The sequence below is a fragment of the Lissotriton helveticus genome, chromosome 12 (genome assembly GCF_964261635.1).
Source record: "Lissotriton helveticus chromosome 12, aLisHel1.1, whole genome shotgun sequence".
Lineage (NCBI taxonomy): Eukaryota > Metazoa > Chordata > Amphibia > Caudata > Salamandridae > Lissotriton > Lissotriton helveticus.
In genome coordinates, this window is record NC_136073.1 from 133,069,869 (window position 1) to 133,087,349 (window position 17,481).

A 17,481-nucleotide genomic window follows, 5' to 3' on the forward strand; every position below is an offset into this window, starting at 1 on the left:
TAATTATATGTAATAAAATTGGAGTTTAAGGCTTGGCAAGTAATTTTCAATGGCAAGTCGAAGTGGCAGTACACTGCAGCACAGGCACTGCAGTAGCAGGCTTGAGACAGGTTTGAAATGCTACTTCTTTGGGCGGCACAATCAGTCCCTGGGTATATGGTATACCACTTTACAAGGGGCTTTCAAGTAAATTAATTCTGTCAGTCAGGTATACTCCAATTACACACATGATTCGGGAAGAAGCACGTGCACTTCAGCACTGATTAGTAGCGATAAAGTGATCAGAGTCCTAAGGCCAACAAAAAGATACAGCAAAATGCGGAGGTGAAAAGCAATAAGGTGGGGTTGAGACCACCTTAAGAATGCAAGGTCTAACAAAAACGAACTAAGGATAACATGAGTAAAACATCAGGTTTCTCTACGGCATTTGGTGAGACAAGTTTGCCTTCTTTTATCTTCCATAAATGCAATCTTTCCCTGACCCCTTTATTATATAGCTCTTCACGGAAAAAAGATAAAGCACTTACAAAGGAGCCTCAAATACTCAAAGATGGTAGACTTCTGTAATATGGGCCATAGACTAAAAGCAGCACGAAAACAGAGTGCAATAGGGTCCGAAAAACTTGAGTGCCACATGAGAGTATGCATGAAAGCCTATCCTTTTCCAAACTAGAGATATACTCATGCAATTTTTGTTTTTAGGAGAGAATGTGTCTGCTGAAAAAAACATTATTTTTAAAAAGTGCATTGCAGAATATCAGGAATTTGCTGTGGGACACCTTGAAAACTTTCATACAGATTATTTGCACAAAACTTACAGTCAGTTGTTGTGGCCGAGTGGTTAAGGCGATGGACTAGAAATCCATTGGGGTCTCCAAGCGCAGGTTCGAATCCTGCCAACAACGAGAATTTTTTTTAACATCGGTTACAATTTCAGAAGTTAACCTTTAGTATTTCTTGCATGTCAGTTTTATAAATAGGTGGCTTATTTTGGTGTCACTATTGCCCTTTCACATATTTATTATCGCTACCGCTTTAATATCTTTGCTATAACTCTCGTCCTACATTAGCGCTGGTGCAAACGCTTCAAATTATTATACCCTGGCTCTCTCAGTCATACCTGTGCATGCACTTGAAACTTACTTTACCAATAAAAGAAGCAAACAGAAAAATAAAATAAAAGTGCTTGCTGGATTAGGCAAACACACTTCATAAAACTGCATTTTCTTTTCTATTCTCCCCGTGTTACAAGCTTAACTGCTCCCTGTGTAATTTCTCTTAGCCTGCTGTCCCAGGAAGTGAATTTTATCTACAGGCTCTTTCTGTGTTTTTTTCCCAGTCTTTCTTTCCCTTTTCTGAGATTTGTAACTGTTCCTTTACGTGCTCTATTTAGACGCCATTAATCTCACTTGAGCTCCTTGTACCTGCTGCTGTTTTCTCCACACCTCATACTGCCTTTTCCCTCTTTCTCTCTTTCTCTGAGGTTGGTGGCTACTTTCCAAAGATTCTGATGCCCCAATGTTCCTTCATCTTGTTGTCAGGCGTGAAATGGAAAAGCAACCAAATTAACAAGCATTTACCACTCACACATGGCAGAAGTTTATACTTTAATTCAATGAGCTAAGAAAAGCGTGTTGTGGGGCCCCTACGAGCCATGGTGCTTGCTTCATCATAATTAGGCACGCACTCATTAGCCACAGCTCTGATCATGGGTCACTGAGGTCAGTTTCAATAATTCCTCAAAAACCTAACCATGCAGTCCCCCTAACTGTGTAGTTATCTTGCTTTACTGCTGTTTGTGTAATTAGCTGTGAGGAGCTCACGGCAGCATCCTCCCTATAAAAGTGTAGATGGACCTCTCCTTAACTCTTTCTTGCTTCACATACAGATGGCTTGAGGAGGTACAGGGGAGATGCAGGTCTAATAGACAGAATAGAAGATCTGCGCCAGGTGTGTTTCTCTGCATTGGTGTCCCATCACAGGCCCACAAGTGTATGTGTGATCTTTGACTTCTGGCAGTTCACAAGCAGGCGGCCAGGAAACGGTTTCAGCCTATCAACCACTGAGGAGACAAAGCCTTTGTATAAGGAATGAGGAAGCAATGAACACATTCAGCCTATCACAGGAGTAGCCCTGAGTGTTCCGAATTATAAATTCTCCATGTCACTATATGTTATTGAGCCCAAGTAGCTCGCCGTGATCGTATAGTGGTTAGTACTCTGCGTTGTGGCCGCAGCAACCTCGGTTCGAATCCGCGTCACGGCATTGTGGTTGGCAATGTCACAGCAGTTGGGTTTTTCTTTTACAGAATTACCAAATGTACCAGTTGTTTTTGAAAAATGTCTATTAAAACAGATCCTTTTCAATATTTAAAAGATCTAACGACAAATTATTTAAACACACATGATTATAAGATGTAGCTATATTGTACCTACTGACATAAATTATCGTTCTTGAACCTATTTGCGGTGGGGGGAACGGAGCTCTCCCCCATGCCAATCAGAATGCAGATGAATTCAGTTGCAGTTGAGTGACCTGTGTTGTGGCTGTCTAGATGGAATGCACAAATGTAGCTGTCTCGCAGCCCAATCCAGACGTCAATTGGAGACAGGTCACCCAGGCCCTCGTCACCAGCCGACTGGACTACGGCAACGCCCTCTACGCCGGAACCATCGCCAAGCTCCAGAAGAGAGTCCAGCGGATCCAGAACGCCTCAGCCAGACTCATCCTTGACATCCCACGAAACAGCCACATCTCCGGACACCTAAGAGCCCTTCATCGGCTTCCCGTCAACAAGAGAATCACCTTCCGCCTCCTCACCCACGCACACAAAGCCCTACACGATCAAGGCCCGAGCTACCTCAACACCCGAATCAACTTCCACGCTCCCAAACGTCACCTCCGCTCAGCCATCCGCGCTCTCGCCACCGTCCCACGCATCCGCAGAGCGACAACAGGAGGAAGGTCCTTCTCCTACCTGGCCGCCAAGACCTGGAACTCCCTCCCAGCCGACCTGCGCCTGACCCAAGACCACCTCTCCTTCAGGAAGAAGCTCAAGACCTGGCTGTTCGAGCAGTAACGGCACCCCCCCCCCCCCCAAGCGCCTTGAGACCCTACGGGTAAGTAGTGCGCTCTATAAATGTCACTGATTGATTGATTGATTGAGGTTTTCAGTCAAATAGAGCAGTAAGTGCAGAGAAATGCTCACTCTCTAAAAATGGCATTTATAAAATAGTAAAGTTAAATCCAACCTCACCAGTAAATAGGATTTATCAATGAATAAATACAGCTTCTCCTCTCTGATATGGAATTACCCCCCAAAAAGTATAAGGGAATACCCAATCTTAACCTATGAGAGGGGCAGACCTCACAGTAGTGAAAAATGTAATAGACTGTTTGTTACTACCAGGACATGCAAACTACCACAGTACATGTCTTACCTTTTACTTACATAGCATGTTGCCCCTAGGACTACCTAGGGCCTACCTTAGGGGTTAATTATATGTAATAAAATTGGAGTTTAAGGCTTGGCAAGTAGTTTTCAATGGCAAGTCGAAGTGGCAGTACACTGCAGCACAGGCACTGCAGTAGCAGGCTTGAGACAGGTTTGAAATGCTACTTCTTTGGGCGGCACAATCAGTCCCTGGGTATATGGTATACCACTTTACAAGGGGCTTTCAAGTAAATTAATTCTGTCAGTCAGGTATACTCCAATTACACACATGATTAGGGAAGATGCACGTGCACTTCAGCACTGATTAGTAGCGATAAAGTGATCAGTGTCCTAAGGCCAACAAAAAGATACAGAAAAATGCGGAGGTGAAAAGCAATAAGGTGGGGTTGAGACCACCTTAAGAATGCAAGGTCTAACAAAAACGAACTAAGGATAACATGAGTAAAACATCAGGTTTCTCTACGGCATTTGGTGAGACAAGTTTGCCTTCTTTTATCTTCCATAAATGCAATCTTTCCCGGATCCCTTCAATATATAGCTCTTCAAGGAAAAAAGATAAAGCACTTACAAAGGAGCCTCAAATACTCAAAGATGGTAGACTTCTGTAATATGGGCCATAGACTAAAAGCAGCACGAAAACAGAGTGCAATAGGGTCCGAAAAACTTGAGTGCCACATGAGAGTATGCATGAAAGCCTATCCTTTTCCAAACTAGAGATATACTCATGCAATTTTTGTTTTTAGGAGAGAATGTGCCTGCTGAAAAAAACATTATTTTTAAAAAGTGCATTGCAGAATATCAGGAATTTGCTGTGGGACACCTTGAAAACTTTCATACAGATTATTTGCACAAAACTTACAGTCAGTTGTTGTGGCCGAGTGGTTAAGGCGATGGACTAGAAATCCATTGGGGTCTCCAAGCGCAGGTTCGAATCCTGCCAACAACGAGAATTTTTTTTAACATCGGTTACAATTTCAGAAGTTAACCTTTAGTATTTCTTGCATGTCAGTTTTATAAATAGGTGGCTTATTTTGGTGTCACTATTGCCCTTTCACATATTTATTATCGCTACCGCTTTAATATCTTTGCTATAACTCTCGTCCTACATTAGCGCTGGTGCAAACGCTTCAAATTATTATACCCTGGCTCTCTCAGTCATACCTGTGCATGCACTTGAAACTTACTTTACCAATAAAAGAAGCAAACAGAAAAATAAAATAAAAGTGCTTGCTGGATTAGGCAAACACACTTCATAAAACTGCATTTTCTTTTCTATTCTCCCCGTGTTACAAGCTTAACTGCTCCCTGTGTAATTTCTCTTAGCCTGCTGTCCCAGGAAGTGAATTTTATCTACAGGCTCTTTCTGTGTTTTTTTCCCAGTCTTTCTTTCCCTTTTCTGAGATTTGTAACTGTTCCTTTACGTGCTCTATTTAGACGCCATTAATCTCACTTGAGCTCCTTGTACCTGCTGCTGTTTTCTCCACACCTCATACTGCCTTTTCCCTCTTTCTCTCTTTCTCTGAGGTTGGTGGCTACTTTCCAAAGATTCTGATGCCCCAATGTTCCTTCATCTTGTTGTCAGGCGTGAAATGGAAAAGCAACCAAATTAACAAGCATTTACCACTCACACATGGCAGAAGTTTATACTTTAATTCAATGAGCTAAGAAAAGCGTGTTGTGGGGCCCCTACGAGCCATGGTGCTTGCTTCATCATAATTAGGCACGCACTCATTAGCCACAGCTCTGATCATGGGTCACTGAGGTCAGTTTCAATAATTCCTCAAAAACCTAACCATGCAGTCCCCCTAACTGTGTAGTTATCTTGCTTTACTGCTGTTTGTGTAATTAGCTGTGAGGAGCTCACGGCAGCATCCTCCCTATAAAAGTGTAGATGGACCTCTCCTTAACTCTTTCTTGCTTCACATACAGATGGCTTGAGGAGGTACAGGGGAGATGCAGGTCTAATAGACAGAATAGAAGATCTGCGCCAGGTGTGTTTCTCTGCATTGGTGTCCCATCACAGGCCCACAAGTGTATGTGTGATCTTTGACTTCTGGCAGTTCACAAGCAGGCGGCCAGGAAACGGTTTCAGCCTATCAACCACTGAGGAGACAAAGCCTTTGTATAAGGAATGAGGAAGCAATGAACACATTCAGCCTATCACAGGAGTAGCCCTGAGTGTTCCGAATTATAAATTCTCCATGTCACTATATGTTATTGAGCCCAAGTAGCTCGCCGTGATCGTATAGTGGTTAGTACTCTGCGTTGTGGCCGCAGCAACCTCGGTTCGAATCCGAGTCACGGCATTGTGGTTGGCAATGTCATGGCAGTTGGGTTTTTCTTTTACAGAATTACCAAATGTACCAGTTGTTTTTGTAAAATGTCTATTAAAACAGATCCTTTTAAATATTTAAACAATCTAACGACAAATTATTTAAACACACATGATTATAAGATGTAGCTATATTGTACCTACTGACATAAATTAATCAACCAATCAATCAATCAATCATGCCATTTGTATAGCGCACTACTCACCCGGGAGGGTCTCAAGGCGCTTGGGGGGAGGGGTATGCTACTGCTCGAACAGCCAGGTCTTGAGTTGTTTCCTGAAGGCGAGATGGTCCTGGGTCAGCCGAAGGTGGATGGGGAGGGAGTTCCAAGTCTTGGCAGCCAGGTAAGAGAAGGATCTTCCTCCGGCGGTGGCTCTTCGGATGCGTGGTACGGCTGCGAGGGCGAGGCTGGTGGACCGTAGCTGGCGGGTGGGCGTGTAGAAGGTCAGGTGGTCGTTGAGGTACTTGGGGCCCAGGTCGTGGAGAGACTTGTGTGTGTTGGTGAGGAGCCGGAACGTGATCCTCTTGTCGACGGGGAGCCAGTGCAGGTTCCTCAGGTGGCTGGAGATGTGGCTGCGTCGGGGAACATCCAGGATGAGTCAGGCGGAGGCGTTCTAGATGCGCTGGAGTCTTTTCTGTAGCTTGGCTGTGGTTCCGGCGTAGAGGGCGTTTCCTTAGTCCAGTCGGCTAAATTATCGTTCTTGAACCTATTTGCGGTGGGGGGAACGGAGCTCTCACCCATGCCAATCAGAATGCAGATGAATTCAGTTGCAGTTGAGTGACCTGTGTTGTGGCTGTCTAGATGGAATGCACAAATGTAGCTGTCTCGCAACCCAATCCAGACGTCAATTGGAGACAGGTTTTCAGGCAAATAGAGCAGTAAGTGCAGAGAAATGCTCACTCTCTAAAAATGACATTTATAAAATAGTAAAGTTAAATCCAACCTTACCAGTAAATAGGATTTATCAATAAATAAATAAAGCTTCTCCTCTCTGATATGGAATTACCCCCCAAAAAGTATAAGGGAATACCCAATGTTAACCTATGAGAGGGGCAGACCTCACAGTAGTGAAAAATATAATAGACTCTTTGGTACTACCAGGACATGCAAACTACCACAGTACATGTCTTACCTTTTACTTACATAGCATGATGCCCCTAGGACTACCTAGGGCCTACCTTAGGGGTTAATTATATGTAATAAAATTGGATTTTAAGGCTTGGCAAGTAGTTTTAAATGGCAAGTCGAAGTGGCAGTACACTGCAGCACAGGCACTGCAGTAGCAGTCTTGACACAGTTTGAAATGCTACTTCTTTGGGCGGCACAATCAGTCCCTGGGTATATGGTATACCACTTTACAAGGGGCTTTCAAGTAAATTAAATCTGTCAGTCAGGTATACTCCAATTACACACATGATTCGGGAAGAAGCACGTGCACTTCAACACTGATTAGTAGGGATAAAGTGATCAGAGTCCTAAGGCCAACAAAAAGATACAGCAAAATGCGGAGGTGAAAAGCAATAAGGTGGGGTTGAGACCACCTTAAGAATGCAAGGTCTAACAAAAACGAACTAAGGATAACATGAGTAAAACATCAGGTTTCTCTACGCAATTGGGTGAGACAAGTTTGCCTTCTTTTATCTTCCATAAATGCAATCTTTCCCGGATCCCTTCAATATATAGCTCTTCAAGGAAAAAAGATAAAGCACTTACAAAGGAGCCTCAAATACTCAAAGATGGTAGACTTCTGTAATATGGGCCATAAACTAAAAGCAGCGCGAAAACAGAGTGCAATAGGGTCCCAAAAACTTGAGTGCCACATGAGAGTATGCATGAAAGCCTATCCTTTTCCAAACTAGAGATATACTCATGCAATTTTTGTTTTTAGGAGAGAATGTGCCTGCTGAAAAAAACATTATTTTTAAAAAGTGAATTGCAGAATATCAGGAATTTGCTGTGGGACACCTTGAAAACTTTCATACAGATTATTTTCACAAAAAGTCAGTTGTTGTGGCCGAGTGGTTAAGGCGATGGACTAGAAATCCATTGGGGTCTCCCCGCGCAGGTTCGAATCCTGCCAACAACAAGAATTTTTTTTTAACATCGGCTACAATTTCAGAAGTTAACCTTTAGTATTTCTTCCATGTCAGTTTTATAAATAGGTGGCTTATTTTGGTGTCACTATTGCCCTTTCACATATTTATTATCGCTACCGCTTTCATATCTTTGCTATAACTCTCGTCCTACATTAGCGCTGGTGCAAACGCTTCAAATTATTATACCCTGGTTCTCTCAGTCATACCTGTTCATGCACTTGAAACTTACTTTACCAATAAAAGAAGCAAACAGAAAAATAAAATAAAAGTGCTTGCTGGATTAGGCAAACACACTTCATAAAACTGCATTTTCTTTTCTATTCTCCCCGTGTTACAAGCTTAACTGCTCCCTGTGTAATTTCTCTTAGCCTGCTGTCCCAGGAAGAGAATTTTATCTACAGGCTCATTCTGTGTTTTTTTCCTAGTCTTTCTTTCCCTTTTCTGAGATTTGTAACTGTTCCTTTACGTGCTCTATTTAGGCGCCATTAATCTCATTTGAGCTCCTTGTACCTGCTGCTGTTTTCTCCACACCTCATACTTCCTTTTCCCTCTTTCTCTCTTTCTCTGAGGTTGGTGGCTACTTTCCAAAGATTCTGATGCCCCAATGTTCCTTCATCTTGTTGTCAGACGTGAATTGGAAAAGCAACCAAATTAACAAGCATTTACCACTCACACATGGCAGAAGTTTATAATTTAATTCAATGAGCTAAGAAAAGCGTGTTGTGGGGCCCCTACAAGCCATGGTGCTTGCTTCATCATAATTAGGCATGCAGTCATTAGCCACAGCTCTGATCATGGGTCACTGAGGTCAGTTTCAATAATTCCTCAAAAACCTAACCATGCAGTCCCCCCTAACTGTGTAGTTATCTTGCTTTACTGCTGTTTGTGTGATTAGCTGGGAGGAGCTCACGGCAGCATCCTCCCTATAAAAGTGTAGATGGACCTCTCCTTAACTCTTTCTTGCTTCACATACAGATGGCTTGAGGAGGTACAGGGGAGATGCAGGTCTAATAGACAGAATAGAAGATCTGCGCCAGGTGTGTTTCTCTGCATTGGTGTCCCATCACAGGCCCACAAGTGTATGTGTGATCTTTGACTTCTGGAAGTTCACAAGCAGGCGGCCAGGAAACGGTTTCAGCCTATCAACCACTGAGGAGACAAAGCCTTTGTATAAGGAATGAGGAAGCAATGAACACATTCAGCCTATCACAGGAGTAGCCCTGAGTGTTCCGAATTATAAATTCTCCATGTCACTATATGTTATTGAGCCCAAGTAGCTCGCCGTGATCGTATAGTGGTTAGCACTCTGCGTTGTGGCCGCAGCAACCTCGGTTCGAATCCGAGTCACGGCATTGTGGTTGGCAATGTCATGGCAGTTGGGTTTTTCTTTTACAGAATTACCAAATGTACCAGTTGTTTTTGTAAAATGTCTATTAAAACAGATCCTTATAAATATTTAAACGATCTAACGACAAATTATTTAAACACACATGATTATAAGATGTAGCTATATTGTACCTACTGACATAAATTAATCAATCAATCAATCAATCAATCATGCCATTTGTATAGCGCACAACTCACCCGGGAGGGTCTCAAGGTGCTTGGGGGGAGGGGTTTGCTACTGCTCGAACAGCCAGGTCTTGAGTTGTTTCCTGAAGGCGAGATGGTCCTGGGTCAGCCGAAGGTGGATGGGGAGGGAGTTCCAAGTCTTGGCAGCCAGGTAAGAGAAGGATCTTCCTCCGGCGGTGGCTCTTCGGATGCGTGGTACGGCTGCGAGGGCGAGGCTGGTGGACCGTAGCTGGCGGGTGGGCGTGTAGAAGGTCAGGCGGTCGTTGAGGTACTTGGGGCACAGGTCGTGGAGAGACTTGTGTGTGTTGGTGAGGAGCCGGAACGTGATCCTCTTGTCGACGGGGAGCCAGTGCAGGTTCCTCAGGTGGCTGGAGATGTGGCTGCGTCAGGGGACATCCAGGATGAGTCGGGCGGAGGCGTTCTGGATGCGCTGGAGTCTTTTCTGTAGCTTGGCTGTGGTTCCGGCGTAGAGGGCGTTTCCTTAGTCCAGTTGGCTAAATTATCGTTCTTGAACCTATTTGCGGTGGGGGGAACGGAGCTCTCCCCCATGCCAATCAGAATGCAGATGAATTCAGTTGCAGTTGAGTGACCTGTGTTGTGGCTGTCTAGATGGAATGCACAAATGTAGCTGTCTCGCAACTCAATCCAGATGTCAATTGGAGACAGGTTTTCAGGCAAATAGAGCAGTAAGTGCAGAGAAATGCTCACTCTCTAGAAAATGACATTCATAAAATAGTAAAGTTAAATCCAACCTTACCAGTAAATAGGATTTATCAATAAATAAATAAAGCTTCTCCTCTCTGATATGGAATTACCCCCCAAAAAGTATAAGGGAATACCCAATGTTAACCTATGAGAGGGGCAGACCTCACAGTAGTGAAAAATGTAATAGACTGTTTGGTACTACCAGGACATGCAAACTACCACAGTACATGTCTTACCTTTTACTTACATAGCATGATGCCCCTAGGACTACCTAGGGCCTACCTTAGGGGTTAATTATATGTAATAAAATTGGAGTTTAAGGCTTGGCAAGTAGTTTTAAATGGCAAGTCGAAGTGGCAGTACACTGCAGCACAGGCACTGCAGTAGCAGGCTTGAGACAGTTTGAAATGCTACTTCTTTGGGCGGCATAATCAGTCCCTGGGTATATGGTATACCACTTTACAAGGGGATTTCAAGTAAATTAAATCTGTCAGTCAGGTATACTCCAATTACACACATGATTAGGGAAGATGCACGTGCACTTCAGCACTGATTAGTAGCGATAAAGTGATCAGTGTCCTAAGGCCAACAAAAAGATACAGAAAAATGCGGAGGTGAAAAGCAATAAGGTGGGGTTGAGACCACCTTAAGAATGCAAGGTCTAACAAAAACGAACTAAGGATAACATGAGTAAAACATCAGGTTTCTCTACGCAATTTGGTGAGACAAGTTTGCCTTCTTTTATCTTCCATAAATGCAATCTTTCCCGGATCCCTTCAATATATAGCTCTTCAAGGAAAAAAGATAAAGCACTTACAAAGGAGCCTCAAATACTCAAAGATGGTAGACTTCTGTAATATGGGCCATAAACTAAAAGCAGCCCGAAAACAGAGTGCAATAGGGTCCCAAAAACTTGAGTGCCACATGAGAGTATGCATGAAAGCCTATCGTTTTCCAAACTAGAGATATACTCATGCAATTTTTGTTTTTAGGAGAGAATGTGCCTGCTGAAAAAAACATTATTTTTAAAAAGTGAATTGCAGAATATCAGGAATTTGCTGTGGGACACCTTGAAAACTTTCATACAGATTATTTGCACAAAACTTACAGTCAGTTGTTGTGGCCGAGTGGTTAAGGCGATGGACTAGAAATCCATTGGTGTCTCCCCGCGCAGGTTCGAATCCTGCCAACAATGAGAATTTTTTTTAACATCGGCTACAATTTCAGAAGTTAACCTTTAGTATTTCTTCCATGTCAGTTTTATAAATACGTGGCTTATTTTGGTGTCACTATTGCCCTTTCACATATTTATTATCGCTACCGCTTTCATATCTTTGCTATAACTCTCGTCCTACATTAGCGCTGGTGCAAACGCTTCAAATTATTATACCCTGGCTCTCATTTGAGCGCCTTGTACCTGCTGCTGTTTTCTCCACACCTCATACTGCCTTTTCCCTCTTTCTCTCTTTCTCTGAGGTTGGTGGCTACTTTCCAAAGCTTCTGATGCCCCAATGTTCCTTCATCTTGTTGTCAGACATGAACTGGAAAAAGCAACCAAATTAACAAGTCTTTACCACTCACACATGGCAGACGTTTATACTTTAATTCAATGAGCTAAGAAAAGCGTGTTGTGGGGCCCCTACGAGCCATGGTGCTTGCTTCATCATAATTAGGCACGCAGTCATTAGCCACAGCTCTGATCATGGGTCACTGAGGTCAGTTTCAATAATTCCTCAAAAACCTAACCATGCAGTCCCCCCTAACTGTGTAGTTATCTTGCTTTACTGCTGTTTGTGTGATTAGCTGGGAGGAGCTCACGGCAGCATCCTCCCTATAAAAGTGTAGATGGACCGCTCCTTAACTCTTTCTTGCTTCACATACAGATGGCTTGAGGAGGTAAAGGGGAGATGCAGGTCTAATAGACAGAAAAGAAGATCTGCGCCAGGTGTGTTTCTCTGCATTGGTGTCCCATCACAGGCCCACAAGTGTATGTGTGATCTTTGACTACTGGCAGTTCACAAGCAGGCGGTGTCAGGACTCAATCTGTGGGCCCTGTCATTACCTATCCAACTGCGCTGTTGAGTGAATCAAGAGGTACTACAAACACTTGGGTTGACAAGGTGCGATCTTGGAGACGTAAGATGGCCGCCGTTGTTGCCAGCGTGGAAGACAGCAGACGTTCTAGTCTCTCAGACCCCAGCTGCTGAGACTTCTATGTGGAGCGCGAGCGTCATGAAAAACGCGCACTTCACTGAAGACCCTAGCTGAGGAGGTTCGTTTTCCTGAAGCGACGAAGATTCTAGTAATAAGCATTTCCCAGTTTGAGAAGTCGAGTACCTGAGCGAATCATTTTGTGGAAGACGTCGGACTCAGACTCGGTGCAGAAAGTCAAGCGCGAGTCTCTGAGGGCATTGTGAGCGTCAGAATAAAAAGACTGAGAAATACCGTTGACAGCCGCCAAGACGCTGAGAAGCGGCCGCCAGTCAAATCCTGTCGGAGATTCAAGTCCTAAGGGAACAAGACCGGGCGAGAAGCGCCTACAGCGCCAGTCACTGAAAACACAAGCTAAGTGAACATCTACCTATCGCCTGTGAAAATTAAAATATATATATATATATATATATATATTACCTACTGGCGGTCGCCAGTAGGTATATATAGTTAGGATTTTTTCTCTATGGGATTTTTGAGAATTCTATGTCTAATAACTTTGGCGTTTGTGGACGGAATTGGCTGAAATTTTCAGGAAAATGGAACATTTTGTTTCTGAGCAGCCCCTGACAATTTGGGGGGGTTTCATCAAGGGGGGGCCGAGAAAAAAGGGGGGTCCCAAAACGTGTTTTTCCCATGTTAATTTCCATAGAGCGGTTGGCCTCACTTTTAGCTCGAACGGCTGAATGGATTTGCACGAAACTTGGCAAAATTGTAGGGACTCTTAGCCCGATGTGCCTTTGCTAGGTCTCAATATATGTGCTCCAGTGGATTTTGAGTAATTTAGGTTCAAAAAAATATATATATCTGGGCGGAGCCTAACCACACATCTGATCTGATTGGCTGTCAGCACTTCATCCAAGAAGTGTTGGCAGCCATCTTGGGACCAATATACATGATAGCACCTCATTAAAAAGCATTGTAGTTAATAGAGGGTTTTAGGACTTTAGTTACATTATAAATCATTTGTTGATGGTACCATACTCGTTTTAGGAATTGTGGTGGGTTCTAAGGTGATTTTACCATGTGAAAAAACCTTCTGCTGTGATATCATGAATATTGTTTGAAAGAAAACTAATATCTCATGATTTTCCCACAGTGGTTTGGAAGGGGATCTATAAGCTAAACTGAAAGCATATTTTCTGTAAATTCACATTATCTTTCTCAGTCATGTGAAAATGAAGTCTGACATTCTCAGTAAAACATGTACATCCAACAAGGACAGAGACTGTCAGTTGATTCCTTTGTGTTCTACTGCAGCCTCCTAGAGTGTTCTAAAGAACAACTAGAGCGCTAACAGTCCTACTTATTACAAAGGTATGGCACACCTGAAGCCATCTTGATTGGAATAAAGTGGTAACTCTTAAAACATTTAATTTAAAAAGAAACAACATGAGGGGGTATATTTTGCCATAGAAAGTATGATTAGTGCTGCAGAATGAAAAATTAGGGCACATTTTGAGTGACTTCTCAAATCCTTTTCTATTTCATTAAAACATTCTGACATGCAGTCTCCCAAAATGGCCACCAGAGACAAAAGAGCCCAAATGTAGCCCAAATATCACCCAGATGTAGCCCAAGTATAGCCCAATGACAGAATGTCCCAGAGTGTTCTAAAGAACAACTAGAGCGCTAACAGTCCTACTTATTACAAAGGTATGGCACACCTGAAGCCATCTTGATTGGAATAAAGTGGTAACTCTTAAAACATTTAATTTAAAAAGAAACAACATGAGGGGGTATATTTTGCCATAGAAAGTATGATTAGTGCTGCAGAATGAAAAATTAGGGCACATTTTGAGTGACTTCTCAAATCCTTTTCTATTTCATTAAAACATTCTGACATGCAGTCTCCCAAAATGGCCACCAGAGACAAAAGAGCCCAAATGTAGCCCAAATATCACCCAGATGTAGCCCAAGTATAGCCCAATGACAGAATGTCCCAGAGTGTTCTAAAGAACAACTAGAGCGCTAACAGTCCTACTTATTACAAAGGTATGGCACACCTGAAGCCATCTTGATTGGAATAAAGTGGTAACTCTTAAAACATTTAATTTAAAAAGAAACAACATGAGGGGGTATATTTTGCCATAGAAAGTATGATTAGTGCTGCAGAATGAAAAATTAGGGCACATTTTGAGTGACTTCTCAAATCCTTTTCTATTTCATTAAAACATTCTGACATGCAGTCTCCCAAAATGGCCACCAGAGACAAAAGAGCCCAAATGTAGCCCAAATATCACCCAGATGTAGCCCAAGTATAGCCCAATGACAGAATGTCCCAGAGTGTTCTAAAGAACAACTAGAGAGCTAACAGTCCTACTTATTACAAAGGTATAGCACACCTGGAGCCATCGTGATGGGAATAAAGTGGTAACTCTTAAAACATTTAATTTAAAAAGGAACAAAATGAGGGGGTATATTTTGACATATGAATTATGATTAGTGCTGCAGAAAGAAAAATTAGGGCACATTTTGAGTGACTTCTCAAACCCTCTTCAATTTCATTAAAAAAATTCTGACATGCAGACTGAAACATGCACTTTGAATACCAGCAGCAGACGTCCCTGGTGAGCAGTAGCTTTACTACAGTGATCTAATGTGCAACTAGAGTGCTAACATTCAGAATTTATGGCAAATGTGTGACACATCTGAATGCCTTCTTGATGGAACCAAAGTAAACAAGCATTGAAAATGCAATAGATCTCGCCCTCGTTTAAGTTAAAGCCATTCTGTTTGTAATGAGGTGGCTTTTTAGCTTTGCTTTTATTAGTGTTTTTTCAACTTTCATGTAAATAACATGCATCTGTATGCATATAAGTATATGTATGCATGCATTTATGTTTGTATTTATATAGATATACAGATGATATATGTTTATATATGTATGTATATATATATATTCACTGAAAAAACCATAGGTTATAAACCATATATAGTTAGGAATTAGCATTTACAAAACCTTGAAAATTCACTGAAAAAACCATAGGTTATAGACCATATATAGTTAGGAATTAGCATTTACAAAACCTTGAAAATTCACTGAAAAAACCATAGGTTATAGACGATATATAGTTAGGAATTCGCATTTACAAAACCTTATTTTACTCACACAAAACCATTGAAATTCCATATATAGTTAGTTGCACTAACTATATATCGCGCACCCGCAATCCACTGCTGATGATGTCACATATTACATCATTCATGACATGGTCAGTGACATCACTGATGACATCACTGATGACATCTCAAATGACATCACTGATGACATCACTGATGACAGCATCCAGTGACTGTATGTTTCTGTAAAGTTAAAATATGTCTTACATATTGAAGAATGAGTGGATGTATAAGCGTCTGGATGAAGGATTTAGTAGGTGCATGACTGACTGTATGAGTGAGTGATTAAATGTGTCTCACTGAGTGCATGGGTTAGTGACTAAACTGTCTTAATTTGTGCATCATTATGTCTGTTGTTCTGTAAACTGTTGCATGTGTTGATAAGTAGCTATATGAGTAACTATATGGGTTATTGATTGGTTGCCCAAGTATTTGTATGGGAGACTGAGTGTGTGTGTGGGTGGCTGGGAGGTGTATGACTCTGTGCATAGATGTGCGAGCAGTTGATTCACTAGATGTATGGTTTCAAAAGTGCATGTGGAAACAGCTGTATGGGCGGTTGACTGTGTGCATGAGTGTATTGGTGAGTGAATGGATATCTCAGTGCTACATGTCAAAGTAAGTACATATGTAAAACACAGTACATGTGAGAGTTGACATATATAAATAACTGTGCATAAGAGCCAGTGAATGTGTGAGTGGCTGTATGGATCATTGTGAACTTGTATCAGGGATTGTATAAGAGAGTAAATATGTGTTAGTATATGTTTGAATAAGTAAAGTTTGTATAACTGTATAGTTGAGGAAATGGAGGTGTGATTGATTCTTTGCATGACTGACTAGGTGTGTGAGTAACTCCATGGATGAGTGACAGTCTGTGAGTGTCTGTTTACACTGATTGTATCTAAGGTTATATTAGAGTCTGAAGAGGTTCATCGTATTATCACATGAATGATATCATCAGTGATGTGATCAGTAATGTCAAATAAGATGTCATCAGTGATGTCATCAGTGATGTCATTTGAGATGTCATCAGTGATGTCATCAGTGATGTCACTGACCATGTCATGAATGATTTAATATGTGACATCATCAGCAGTGGATTGCGGGTGCGCGATATATAGTTAGTGCAACTAACTATATATGGAATTTCAATGGTTTTGTGTGAGTAAAATAAGGTTTTGTAAATGCGAATTCCTAACTATATATGGTCTATAACCTATGGTTTTTTCAGTGAATTTTCAAGGTTTTGTAAATGCTAATTCCTAACTATATATGGTCTATAACCTATGGTTTTTTCAGTGAATATATATATAGACAATACGAGAATTGCAATTCAATTAAGCAACTGTTGTTCTTTTAAAAAATAGAACTTATAAGTAAACGTTTTAAAAGAAAAAGAAAGACAAGATGTAAAATATGTAAATACTTACCTCAACTGCTGAAACAACTCGAGGAGCTCAGTGAGCCTGCAAGGAAAGAAAAGAGAGCAAGAATTAGTCATCAGTCAGAGGCCCTATAAGTAAATAAGGAAAGACCATTCAGACAGAAACCCATATTAACAGAAAGCTCTAATATTAGTGAAGTAAGTGCACCTTTCCCTACCAAAATATAAATAGGTAATATTAAGTAAGAGTCATCAGGAACAAAATTAATCTATGTTTGCTGTTTATTTGTTATAATAGTGACAACTGATAGATGAGCTGAGTTAAATCATTTCATTAAGAAGAGAGGCAAGGTCCAGCAGCACAAGGGTGGGTGAGCAGAAAAAAACACGTACTCAAGAGTAGACAAATGATTAACCGGATGGCAGGAATGTAATGTTGTGCTATTGCTTTTAGGTTCCTCAAAGCTACAAAGCCACCAGAAGGCAGAGACCAGAGGGAACCAGCGCAGGACCATTCTCTTCTCTGTTTGTTATTTTATCCAACACCCCCTTCCCTTAGGGTAATGAAGGGAGGGTTCAGTGACTTGACCCACCGACAT

General features: G+C 41.8%; 6 non-coding genes across 6 annotated transcripts; all 6 read left to right on the plus strand.

The window, feature by feature from the left end:
- Window positions 1-823: 823 nt before the first annotated feature.
- Window positions 824-905, plus strand: TRNAS-AGA (transfer RNA serine (anticodon AGA)). The gene has a single exon. It is a non-coding gene; the product is annotated as a tRNA-Ser (tRNA).
- A 3,413-nt stretch (window positions 906-4,318) lies between these two features.
- On the plus strand, window positions 4,319-4,400 carry TRNAS-AGA (transfer RNA serine (anticodon AGA)). Its single transcript has one exon. It is a non-coding gene; the product is annotated as a tRNA-Ser (tRNA).
- Window positions 4,401-5,688: 1,288 nt separating this feature from the next.
- Window positions 5,689-5,760, plus strand: TRNAH-GUG (transfer RNA histidin (anticodon GUG)). The gene has a single exon. It is a non-coding gene; the product is annotated as a tRNA-His (tRNA).
- A 2,032-nt stretch (window positions 5,761-7,792) lies between these two features.
- On the plus strand, window positions 7,793-7,874 carry TRNAS-AGA (transfer RNA serine (anticodon AGA)). Its single transcript has one exon. It is a non-coding gene; the product is annotated as a tRNA-Ser (tRNA).
- Window positions 7,875-9,164: 1,290 nt separating this feature from the next.
- On the plus strand, window positions 9,165-9,236 carry TRNAH-GUG (transfer RNA histidin (anticodon GUG)). The gene has a single exon. It is a non-coding gene; the product is annotated as a tRNA-His (tRNA).
- A 2,038-nt stretch (window positions 9,237-11,274) lies between these two features.
- Window positions 11,275-11,356, plus strand: TRNAS-AGA (transfer RNA serine (anticodon AGA)). The gene has a single exon. It is a non-coding gene; the product is annotated as a tRNA-Ser (tRNA).
- The last annotated feature ends 6,125 nt before the right edge of the window (window positions 11,357-17,481 follow it).